We start from the raw sequence: 13,776 nt of genomic DNA on the forward strand, positions 1-13,776 counted from the left end.
AAAAGAATGCTTATCTGTCTTCCCAAGGCCTGTGTCCTTCATAAAGGATGGTCTTGGAGAATCTCTAAAAGGCTAGAACATAGGTGGAAAATCATGGTGGGAAGAGCCACAGTACAGCCCACCCTCCTCTTCCAAATCTTTTGTTTGTATAAGCTTGGCAGGAAAGGGTGAGGGATGAGACTGAGGCAGCAGAGACAGCTTGGAGACTTCTCTTGGGATCTGGGATCTGCCCCCAGTTGTTTGAGCTCTGATGCCTCTTCCTTCAGCTTTGGATCCCATTTAGCAATTCTTAGGCAACCAGACAAGTTCCACATACCCACATCTCATCACCCCAGGGTGGTCTTGCCGGGGAAAGGGGGCAACACAGGAGAGAACTGGGGTGCAAACATAGTGACGCCTGTTGACACTTGCCAGTCTTACCTAAGGCTTTCCCTGTGTGTGCACACTTAGAGACAGGATGAGTGCTGGCGCCCTCTGCAGTGCCGAGTTCCTGGTACCCGGGAGAATATCAGTGATGCAGACGGTGACATTCGGTGTGTGCATCTTACAAGGAGTTCTCTGTCACCTCCCAAAGTTAAAAGCAACAACAACAACAACACTGAAACAAAAGTTGCCACGGCTGAACGGCTGGTGATAACGTTCGTTAAAAACAACTACCGCAGTCTGTATGTTGTGGAGGAGCCACGTGGCACCTGGAAAAATTGCATTCTGATATTTTAGGGGAAAAAACAAAAGTTAAAAGGAGAAAGAAAAGAACTCTCCTATCTCAAAAGACACAGATTTTCCCAATTCTGAGAATCTGAATCACAGCCAACTTACAAAGTCCTTTGAAATTAACAGGTTATATTAGCAGAGCTGATACAGCCTTATCTGAAAGTGAGCAAGAACAGCCCCCATCATGATGGAAAAGCAAAGCAAAAAGCTTCTAAAGCCTGTTACGGCCTGAGCCAGAAGAATTAAGGACTTTGCACAATATTGTCCCAGAATGTCTCAGAATCATATATTTTTGTGAGAAACTTGGAAGTCAGATTTTCTTGTGTGGCAGAACACATACCATGGGGATTTCAGAGCCGTGGATGGCCAGGATTTTTACTAAGCAGCAGGAAAAGTTCAGGGCTAAGAACCAAGAATAATGAAGATGTACAGAGAAGTATAGGTGGGGACAGGAGGTGAAGGGAGAAGATCTCAGGATCTTTCCAGTTTCTAATCTCAACCTGAAGTCTAGCCGCTTTCCATTCTATGTACTATGAGGTATATTTAAATTTATTTCACGGCCACCTTTTTAATGAGCTGTCTGGAGCTGGGTTCTCTTACTTTGTACCAAGAATCCTAACAACCGCAGTGAGTGTCAAGACACGGCCAAGTGAGCCGAGAGGTGGTTTTCTAGGCACAGGACGCCACACCCCCAACAAAGCTTACTCTGCCCCACGGGTGCTGACGTGTTCCACAAAATTCCTGAACATCAAGTTACACACCAGAGAAGTACGTCAGGCTGGATGTGCTTTGCCTGTGGAGGAAATGGAAGACAGATTGAGCCGGCTGCTCCAAGAAGCCAAGATGTGTGACTTGACTACTCCGCTGTGCAGAAGGCCATGCGACCTGGAGCCAGCAGACTGGTCCTAGTCTAAAACACTCTGCTAACGGCAGCCTAGGTATATTACAATGCTCCCTTAAGAACTTCTGCTCATCCTTACTCAGAGTAACACAGCTAAAACTGTTTTCCAGATCCACTTTTTCCAGTGTTCCAGTAATGAGATGTTCTTCGCACATGAGTCCCGGGCCCAAAGGGACAATTACTTTTCATCTGGATTCATAAGGCCCTAACGATGCTGACATCAAGCGCCATATTGTTAGTTCTGTGCAGTCTATATACATTTTTTAAGTCACATTTTCCTGATTATATGACCTTGAGCAAATTAATTAAACTCTGGACCTCTGTATACTTTTCTGTAAAACAGATTTAATATGCATTACTTCACGATTGTTGTGAATATTAAATAAACTTACCAATATAAAGTGCTTTGCACAGTTCCTGGCACATGGTAGGCGTTGAACAAAGATGAGCCTTTTATTATTGTTGCTAGAAGTATCTGGCTGCCTCTGTTGACTTTACTCCAGAGGCTGATGACCTCCCTCCCCTTTGTCTAAAAATATTTCAGATGCCACTTTAGCAGTTAGAGATTCATCTCTCCGGGTTGTCAAATAATCTCTTCTGTAATGTAGAAAATTCTAGTTCAGAAATATGAAATACTACCTAATGGTCATTTAAACCTTTTCGAAAATAGTTTTCCAACTAGATCATTTCCTTCTAATATATTTTACTGCAAAGAAGGATGCAATTAACCAATGGACTCTTGAGAGAGATGCAGACTTGCAGAACTGACATGGTGGGAGGCTGATGCCTAATTCTCCAGACTCACCAGGCAGATGAGCTTGTCTCCTCAGAGATACTCAGAGCTCCAAAATCTGAGGAACAGGTGCCTCCCTATCAGGTACATGGATTTTTTCTGCCATCTAGCGGTCAACTTTTGAGGACAACTGCCTTTAAGTAAGCTAAGAAGGCATTGTCCCACCCTGGACAGTTCACAAGAACCTGACTGGCTTCTAGGAGTTTGTTTTACGTACCTTATATAAGCGGAATCATGATTTCACAGGTGTACATATATGCCCAAACTCATTTAATCTTACACATTAAATATGTGCAGGTTTTGTGTATCAGTTATATACTTTAATAAAGCTACGTAAGTAACAACTCCTGGGCATCGTCTTTGGCTTGCACTTTCCAGGGACTGAGATCCCGTATGAGATGGAAAGAAACACAAAGGCCTAGATCTTCAGGGAGGTTAGAGCTCCACACTGGCTGTCTCCAGAGCAATACCTTAGCCACCTGTTCTTTGGGTGGCCTCAGGCTTGCCACTTCCCTCTCCCAACCCACCTTCTCATCTATCAGATGGGTCACACTATGGATTCCTGCTAGCTCTGATATTTTGGTGTTCCAGTGTCTCTCAGATTGCAAATATTTGTTTAAAGAAGCTTATCTATACTTCATTAATAAAACTAAACTGAGGAGAAAGTATAACATTTAGACAGTTAACTAATTTAGCATTCCTTAGGACAACTCAGTAATAAGGTGGGTAGGTATAAAGTTTCTGGCATCATCTTCCTCTTGGAGAAGCTCCTCCTTCTTAATTTCTGTGTAAAGCCTCTTAACTATTGATTCATTTACTCTAAAGTCTGTAGAATGCAAAGAGCACTGAGTAGGTGGCTTGTTTTTAATATTCAGATATTTTTTTGATGAATGCTAGAAAGGCTGATCACACCAATAATACATGTTTATTCATTTGTTGGATTTATTTAACCTAGACTTTTCCATTTGCCAAGACATAGCACTGGCTTAATCCCTTCCAAAAATGACTACCATACGTTTTGTACATTCTACCAACTTCCAAAGTCTCTCCTTTTCCCTTCATCGTTATTCTATTCAATAATTAAGAGACCGGATGGGGTCCTTGGGTGGCTCAGTCAGTTTAGCATCAGACTTCAGCTCAGGTTGTGATCTCACAGTTTGTTAAGTTCGAGAGACTTAGGGCTCGCTGCTGTCAGCACGGAGCCTACTTGGGATTCTCTGTCTCTGTCTCTCTGCCCCTTTCTCTCTCTCTCTCTCTCTCTCTCTCTCCCTCCCTCCCTCCCTCCCTCTCTCTTTCTCAAATATAAACATTAAGAAAAAAAACAAGAAAGAGGAATTTGAAAATAACCAACTACATGAAGGTCCCACTGGCTTCCCATTGCTGCCATTATCGCATCCAAACCTGCATTTTGCCATCAAAGCATTCCTTGGGCCCTAGAAAGGATGTTTGTGTATCACTTCTTCAGTACTCCCATCTCCTGCCAGCTGCAGCACCCTGAATTTTCTTTGGAAAAGTACTCCCTGCTATGACGTGAGTAGTCTTGACTTCACTTCCAAGGCCAGAGTGGATCTTTATTGGCTTAGGCCACTCTCGATGTTCCTTCTCCTGGCCATAGTGGTTGGTTCAGAGGTGGACATAGGAACCAACCCAAGTCAATGAGATTTCTGGAGGAACTTCTGAGAAATGGACTCTCTCTGATCCGTTCTGGACATAAGCAGGACATATATACCCAAAGAAACTGCTGAAGCCGTCTTGGAATCAGAGGAAAGAGACTGCTAGAAACTTGTGAGCCCCAACAAAGAAGAGCAAGAAATGGAGAAGGAACTGGAATCCTGACCAGATCATTGGAGCCCTGGACCAAGTCTGACCCGAAGCTAGTCTCTCCTTTCTCTTCAGTTAGCCAACAAAGCTCATTTATTATTTAATCCAGGTTGAATTGGGTTTTTTCCCTTTTGAAGTAACAATGACACCAACAATAATAATTTATAACTCCTATCAACCCCATGCAAAGTGTCCATACATTTTGCATTAGTCCTCATAGACTCTTTCCTTCCAACTTCACCAGACTAAAGGAAAATATTCAGGCAGAAGGGACAGCGAAGGACCCCAAGTGCCCATGAGGTTCCGGGGGGTGCTTACTTGGCTGTTAAAAATTGGACCTGAGCATGGGGGAGAAGGCAGAGGCAAGTGTGACCTCAAGGGGACGACCTAGGTCACTTTGGGCCTGACTGCTATTGCCGTAACTAGGAGAAGAAATGAGTTTGGAGGAAGGGGACGAAGTTCAGTTGAGAACAATTTGAATTTGAGGATAACTATCGAACTGAGCCTCAAAGGCGTTGACTTGTCTACCATCACCAGGAAACTGGCAGGTCCTTGAGGGCATGGACTGTGCCATCTGACCCCTAGAAGGCCCCAAGGAATATGTGCTCAATTAATGAAGAAATAAATTAAAGCTAAATTATCCAAAAATAATTACAGAACAATCAGGTCCCAATGTCTTCTGTGAGCCTGATGATCATTACGTTTATTAGGAATTCCAAAAAGTTCTGTGGTGCCTGCCAGTGGGAATGATGGTGCATCCGTGGAAGAGGTAATGCTAAAGCTGTACTTGGAAGATGTAGTGGAAGAAAGGGAGTAGGACATTCTAGACTGGGAGAGGAGCTGGAAGAAGGTGCTCATGCCTCCCTGCCTAATTTGACAATACCACTGTGTTGTGCAGAATTCTATCACTGTTTCAAGTAATGAGAGCACTGGAGTGAAGCAAGTAATAAGGGACCCCATCTCACCTGAAAACTGGAGACCCATCACAGTGACCAGAGAAGTAGAGGGTACCAGAAAGGCATTTTTCTTGGAGAAAAAGGTCACAGGAAGTTAAACAAAAAAAAAGGGGGGGGGGGTGTCCCTGGGTCACGTGGGTGGCTCAGTCAGTTAAACGTCCGACTTGTGATTCCAGCTCAGGTCATGAGCTCACAGTTTGAGTTCAAGCCCCACATGGGTCTCCGTGCTGACAGCACAGACCTGCTTGAGATTGTCTCTTTCCTTTTCTCTCTGCCCCTCCCCAGTCATGTTCTATCTCTCCCTTCCTCCTTCTCTCTTCCTCTCTCCCTCCCCCTCAAAAATAAAAAAAAATAAATAAAGGGTCCCTAACTGCATCTTTCTATCTCCTTCAGCTAAGTCAGGAGACCATTTGGTCTGTCTCTATTGAAATCCAAGGAATAGGAAATAAGGCAGCTGGTGGTGATGTTTTGTGCCTCGTTTTCTGATTACATACAAGACGGAGGGAAAAAAAGGGGGGAATTTTGAGCCATTCTGATAAACAAATCCAGAAGCCAACTGCATGGTTTTGTTGCCTTTACCTCCAAGGGAGTTTTTCAGAGAAAAAGTTACAATGAAAATTTCTATTTAAAAAAGAGGAAGAGTCTAACTCCCATAATTGTTTCCAATTTAAGAAAAAAATATCTTCAAAAGGAAAGTGTTACTTCTAAGCTAGTTGTTCCCTATGCATTTTAAAAAGAAAATATGGCACAACCTAAAGCAGCTTTCTGTCAGCTTTTGGGGATTTGCAGGAGAATGATCAAAGGGGCCCTTTCTCTCTGTCTGAGATATATAAACTCTTATCAGTCTCCTCTTAAAAGGCTCTCTGGGTGTAGGCAGTTACTCCTCTATCATAACTGTTTACTCTTACAGGGAGTAGAACTCTCACGGCTGGTTTTCTGAATGTCTTAGTCATCTGCAAGGAAGTACTTTGAAACATTAGAAAATCCATTCAGATCTTATTTAACTGGCAGCAGGTGACTTGGAAATGATTTTGTGCTCCTTCTTGTTTTCTAATTCTTTGAAGAATGATGATGCTCACCGGCTTCATTACTTCCACAGGGAATCAGATCTGGGATCCAGGGACCTGTGCAAACAGAGGCACCCACCCATCACCATTATGCAGTGGACACCTTCTGAGTCTTGGTGACCAGATTGTGGCCTTGTATTCTGGGCAGGCAGTTCTGAAGGTTGCTCCTGCTCTCGCATTTTAATATGGGCACTAGAATAGAGCAGAGGTGGCGTGGAATAGTGGATGAGGCTTCATGAAGTCTGGAGGTGCACATTCCAGTTCGACTTGACTAAATGCTTCAGCCTTTCTAAGCTTCTTTGTAACTTATCTCTAAAATAGCATAGTGATAGCCATTCCAAAGGAGTGCTGAGGATTAAATGAGATAGTATATATCAGATGTCTCCTATACATGATACACAGTATTGGTTCAGTGAATTATGATTGTTGCCAGTGCCGGGGGGCGGGGAGGGTACTCCTGGCAGTGGTATTGTTATAGGATTTTCAGTATTCAACCAATGGAAGAAAAAATTTAAGTGGAATACTCCTTTCCAAATTACCCATGTTGATTTCAAAGCGTTACAGTAGGAATGATTAATACAAATAATACGAAATTGCCATTTTTCAGTATGGGATATTTTTGTTGTTTTAATTTATGTTTTATTAAAGCTAATAGATGCTCATTTTCAGATATTTAAATGATACAGTTGTACCAAGTGGGAAATGAAAGCACCTTATCATCTCATACCTTTCTGCTCTGAGATATGGTAATTATCATTTCAAATCTGTTTGTGTATACATATACAAAGAGTGCTAGGACAAAATCATGAACTTTTCACTCAGCAATAAGATTTTATTTTGATGTGATGGTGGGCCATTTATTTATTAAAAAAATTTTTTTTAATGTTTATTTATTTTTGAGAGAGAGACAGTGCGAGTAGGGGAGGTGCAGAGAGAGAGGGAGACACAGAATCCAAAGCAGGCCCTAGTCTCTGAGCTGTCAGCACAGAGTCCCACATAGGGCTCAAACTCACAAACTGCGAGATCATGACCTGAGCTGAAGTCGGACGCTTAACTGATTGAGCCACACAGGCACCCCAATGGTGGGCCATTTAATTTCTAGGTCCTCATCTTTGGGGTGGAGCCCACTGGGAACTTTAGATTTTTGATCCAGTTTTTAAGCCAAAAGCAAAGTAGGCTTTCAGATTGCTCTAACAGAGGGGTTGTGAGTTGTCTATTATTAAATCACGTCTAATAATCTCAGCATTTCCTGTTGGACTTGACTTATAGAGTAATGCCTTTTGTTGAGGGATAATTTCAAAAAGTTAAAAACACAACTTACATAAACATATGATAAGGATATGCCAACAGTTTGAGTTTGTTAAGAAATGAAGCAATCAATCAGATGATATACCTGTTTCAAAGCAGAATTCAAGGAACAGAAATGTAAAGAGTCATTCAGATGAATGGTGAAATGAATTTGTTAATAGATATAAAACTGGCTAATGCTCTTTAGGACCATAAACTGAAACCTTTGGAGTGTAGATTTCTGGTGAGATAGAAATCTAAAAGTGAACATATTAAATGATATTATCAATGCTCCCATCAAGTAGTAAAGAACAAAATCAAACACAGATGGGTCCTCTTAAATAATTGAATAATCCTTGGATGAGACCTTTTAATGATGACCTATGACTTTAAAAAGGACACATTGTCATCTTTTCATTTAAGTTTTGGACATTTTTTTTTTTTTGAGAGTGAGAGAGCATGGAGACAGTATGAGCAGGGGAGAGGGGCAGAGGGAGCAAGGGAGAGAGAGAGAGAGAGAGAGAGAGAGAGAGAGAGAGAGAGAGAGAATCTCAGGCAGATTCCACACTCAGCCCAGAGCCTCATGTGGGGCTCAATCCCATGACTTTGAGATCATGACCTGAGCAGAAATCAAGAGTCAGTTGCTCAGCTGAATGAGCCACCCAGGTGCCCTTGGACGTTAATTATTCTTAAGAATTATTTAAACTTGTTCTTGGTTGTTATGGTCACTGTGTCCCTGTTATCTTGAGCCACAAAATCTTCACTTTCTATGTCTTTGATGTCCTTTTCATGTCTTTCATAATTTAAGAAAAAGGTTTTTATTAAAAAAACAAGACCTTAAATTTTTTTCATTTACTCTTTTTATCTTCTCAATACATAAAGCAGCAATGGGGAGACTAGTCCCTTGTCACCAGCAAGGTAATTTTATCTTCCGTTGTAGAGCTGATTTCACGTATTTGTAGTGATTAACTATTAAAACTCCTGTTCTCTTACTATTTTTGCATGTTTCCCTATTTCAAGCTTATAATAAATTCCTCCCATGCTCTATCCTACCCCCAAGACCATATAAGGTGTCTCTTATGTGTCCTAATGCACTTGTCTCACCCTATTATGATACGTTTCCCAGCCACCTACCTCCACCAACACACCTTTTTATTAACTTGGAAAATTAGACTGTTCTTGTCTCCTGTTTCCTTAGGGATTGACTTATATTAGGTGCTCCATAAGTAATACCTGAATCAAAGAATGATGTATGGACACTATTCTTATAGTCAATGAAGCAAATGTAAAACTAAAAACAAAAAAAATTAATTCAAAACATCCTTCTTCATCTCTCCCTCATAGTTTTCTTTTAATCATTCTACCGAACTTTCTTTGTCACTCATTTTAAACATCATAAAACTCTCCACCTTTTAATGTATTAATTAGTATTTTTGCCTTGACTCAAGACCAGTTGTTCTTCTTTAGGTGAAATAATGAAAAATGGTTAAATTCTGAGTGTCCCAACTCAAAGTTGAACTTAGCTGTTCAAAACCAGTTTTACTGACTATAATTTAATTTCGCTCTATAATAGCTATAAAACAGACTTCTCCCCTGGAAGAGCCAAAAGACATTTAGCACATCATTCTTAATTTTTTAGAAAAGAACTGAATCAAAAGAGTTCCTTATCATATAGCAATTTCATGGTGAGACTAAGACTGGTTTTTTTTGATACTCAAACTAGTGGGTGAAACATTAGACTCCACAGTGACAAGTTGGTGTGTATTACCTAGCCAACATCCCTGTTCGTTTTTGATCCCAGATACATGGTAAATGGAAACAAGCAATGATATTCTCTGGTTGGGCAATACTTGCTCTGCTTGTGAGGTAATCAAAGACCAAGGCTTATTAGGTGAGTCAACAGTAATACTTGCAATACTGGACAATCTCACATTGCCATAATGAGAAATGAATGATGCTACAAAGTTGAAGAAGCAGAAAGATAGCCTTCCCTTATTAATATTAATCATCGGCAGGTAACATAGTGAGTGCTCAGCAAATGCCTGTTAATGCTACTGCTCTCTCTGTTACTATGAAAGCCCTTCTCCCTGTCCCCACCTGCCAGGTCTTATACATACACTGACCAGGCAAGAAGGAGTACTGCTTCTAGGATATGGAAAATCAGAAATAGGGTCTCTTCTTACCTTCTTTCAGAAAACGAATGGGAATCAATAGGAAAATAGAGAATAGTGATTAAACCAAAAAAGGTTGTCTTTTGAAAAGGGCAATCAAATTGACGACTCAAGGGGTGTATTAATCAAGGAAAAATGGGAAAATGTGCAGATTACCATTATCTGGAATGATAAAAGAACATCACTACGGATATATCACACATAAAAATAAAATTAGGGAATATTATAAAGAACTTTATGCTAATAAATTTGAAAGTGTAGGTGAATTGGACAAATTCCATGAAAGATAAAGATTTCCAAAATACACACAAGAATAATTAGAAATTTAATTACCACTGCATCAGTCAAGGAAATTGACTTTGTTCACTGAAATTTTCTTACCTTCCAAATAAACTTTGCTTCACCACTTAATCTAACAAACTTTTTTTTTTTTCAACGTTTATTTATTTTTGCGACAGAGAGAGACAGAGCATGAACGGGGGAGGGGCAGAGAGAGAGGGAGACACAGAATCGGAAACAGGCTCCAGGCTCTGAGCCATCAGCCCAGAGCCCGACGCGGGGCTCGAACTCACGGACCGCGAGATCGTGACCTGGCTGAAGTCGGACGCTTAACCGACTGCGCCACCCAGGCGCCCCTCTAACAAACTTTTAAGGCAGAAATAATACATTCATTCACAAACTCTAAGAAAAAAGAAGAGAAATGTCTTTTCTTAGGTTATTTTATCAGTGAAAAATTATTATGACACTGAACACAAGAAAATACATACATACATGCACACACACACACACACCCTCTAACATCGATATTCTTCAGGAACATACACATAAATTCCACAAGAAAATATTAGCAAATTAAATCCAGCAATGTGGCTGAAAGTTGATTTATCTTTCCAAAAACCAAATAATGCGGTTTACTACATTAACCAAATAAATGGTTAAAGAGGATCAATTTAATTATGTATGTAGATGCAGAAAAAAAAATCTAGCAAAATTCAATTTTTTGAGAGAGAGACAGAGTGGAAGCAGAGGGGGGGCAGATAGGGAGGGAGACAGAGAATCCCAAGCAGGCCCCAAGCCACCAGCACAGTGCCTGATGCAGGGCTCGAACTCATGAACCATGAGATCATGACCTGAGCCAAAAACCAAGAGTCAGATGCTTAACCAACTGAGCCACCCAGGCACCCCCCAACAGTTATTTTTGATAATATCTCTCAGAAACATAGCAATAGGAGAGAATATTTGTTAACATATTAAAGAACGTATAATAACACTTTACAACCAACGTCATACTTAATAGTGAAAGACTGAATGATTTCTCCTTAAGATAGGCAGCACGGTAAAGATTTCTGCTCTTATGCCCGCCATTATTCAACCCTACTATTCTTTATTGTAACAAAAGTTCTAGTCAGTATATAAGGCAATTCAAAGGAATAAAAGTCATAGTGATTGGAAAATAATAAGAAAAACAGTTGTTATTCATGGATGGCAAAATCTTGTATGTAAAATTTATTAAGAAATCTAAAGAAAAGCTACTATAACCAATACGTGAACTTGACTAAGTCACAGGGACAAGAACAATGTAGAAAATTCACTCGTACTCATTTGTATACGACAGGAACAATTACAAATTGAAATTAAAAATTGGGGCGCCTGGGTGGCTCAGTCGGTTGAGCTTGAGCGTCTGACTTCAGCTCCAGTCATGATCTCGCAGTTGACGAGATGGAGCCCCGCGTCGGGCTCTGTGCTGACAGCTCGGAGCCTGGAGCCTGCTTCAGATTCTGTATGTGTGTGTGTCTCTCTCTCTGCCCCTCCCCCACTCACACTCTGTCTCTCCTTCAAAAATAAACATTAAAAAAATTTTTTTAATAAAAATCAATACCTACTCAACAGCATAAAAATAAGAAATAGTTAAGAACAAATTTAACAAAACATGTGCCAGACTCATAACACTAAATACAAAACTGCAGAGAGAAATTTTAAATGGTATAATAAATAGAGATAAAATGCTCATGGTTTGAAAGGCTCACTATTGGTATCAGTTTCCTTAAAATAATCTCTAGATTCAAATCAATTCTAGTCAAAAGCCTAGCAGGCATTTTTGACAAGCAGTATCTAAATTGTATATGCTGCAGGCTCTGTATGCAATGGAAATAGCCAAGATGGGTTTAAAAAAAAAAAAAAAAAGAATACATCTAAAAGAATAACACTACAAAATTTCAAGTATATCATAAAGCTACAGTAACAAAATGTGGTATTAGCATGAGAATACTTATATAGGTAGTAGAGGAAAATATACAGAAACAAACTCACTCATGTAGGGTGCATTGATTTTCAACAAAGAGGCTAGGGTAATATAATGGAGAAAATTGGTCTTCTCAAGAAATTATGCCAGAACAATTGATGTTATATGGAAAATAATTAACTTTTATTCTGTCCCCAGACCACACACAAACATTGACTTGAAATGGATCTTAAATGTAAGGGCAAAAGTTTATGCCTACAACTTCTAGAGGAAAACAAAACATTTTTACAACCTTGGCATAGGCAAAGAATTCCTATATTACAACAACAACGACAAAAACATGAAAGGTTTAGAAAACAACTTTTGCTTAATTAAAGGAAAATATGTGTATTATTCAGAAGACACTGTAAGGAAAAAAAGCCAGACTAAAACAGCGAATATTTTATGGAATAAAATAAAACCATTTATTTAAAATTTATTGAAAAATAAAACAGTTAACTTGAAATGCATCAATGTAGCTCTGTTTGCCTCGAGATAATTCCAATGAAGAGCCTCACAAAATGTAAAAAGGATGGTGTGTCTGGTGGAGCTCTCATAATGTGTCTGGTGGAGCTCCATATCCCTGGATAGGAAAAATGTGTGTGTGTGTGTGTGTGTGTGTGTGTGTGTAAGAGAGAGAGAGACAGAGAGAGACTGAGAGACCCCTATGGTAGTCAAAATAATGCCCCTCCAAAGATAACCAGATACTGATCCTTGGAACCTATAAATGTCATATTAAATAACATTATGTATATTAATGTTACAAATGGAATCAAGTTTGTAATGAGGTCACTTAAAAATAGATTATCATGGGGGCACCTGGGTGGCTCACTTGGTTAAAGCGGCTGACTTTGGCTCAGGCCATGATCTCACTGTTTGTGGGTTCGAGCCCCGCGTTGGAGTCTGTGCTGACAGCTCGGAGCCTGGAGCCTGCTTCAGATTCTTTGTCTCCCTCTCTGCCCCTCCCCTGCTCATTTTCTCTCTCTCTTTCTCTCTTTCTCATTCTCTCTTTATCTTAAAGAATAAATAAACATTTAAAAAGTTTTAAAAAATAGATTATCATGGCTTATCAGAGTGGAGCCAATGCAATCACAAAGATCCTTTAAATGTGAGAAAAGACGGCAGAAGAGTCAATGTCGTACACTGTGATGTGAGAAACACTTGGCCAGCCATCGCTGGCTTGGAAGATGGAAAGGTGCCATGAGACCAAAACTGGGGGCAACCAGCAGTTGGAAAAAGCCAAAAATGAAAAAGAGAAATTCCCCTCTAGAAACATATTAAAATATCTAGGACATATTCAATTATGTTTTAAAATCTAATGTGATACTGATGAAGGAATGCACAAATAGACAAATTAAATAGAAAATCATTTTATAGTCTCAAATACATCTGCAAATTTAGTATATGCTAAAGGTGATATCTCAGTTAAGTATGGAAAAAGAGAGCTTTGTAATAGAGTTATTGGGTTAATTGGATATCCATATGGCAAAAATAAAATTGTGCTCATGAATCATACTGATACTAAAAGAAATCCCAAATTGGTTAGAGATCTAAATATAAAAAGTGAAATTATGGAAAGAATCATGGTAGAATCCTCTAATACGTGTTAGTTGTGGAAGCACTTGCTAACTATGATTCAAATTCCAGGTGCAGTTAATCAAAATATTGTTAAACTGATTATATATTTTTTAACTCAAGATGAGTAAAATGTTATATGAGAAAAATAATTACAATTATACCATGGAGAGTTAATGTTTTTAATATATAGTTTCTAGAAATAGAGAA

Source organism: Lynx rufus, unplaced genomic scaffold, assembly GCF_022079265.1.
Source record: "Lynx rufus isolate CCGP_SWC_20201006 ecotype Redwood Valley unplaced genomic scaffold, mLynRuf1.p SCAF_16, whole genome shotgun sequence".
NCBI classification, from domain to species: Eukaryota; Metazoa; Chordata; class Mammalia; order Carnivora; family Felidae; genus Lynx; species Lynx rufus.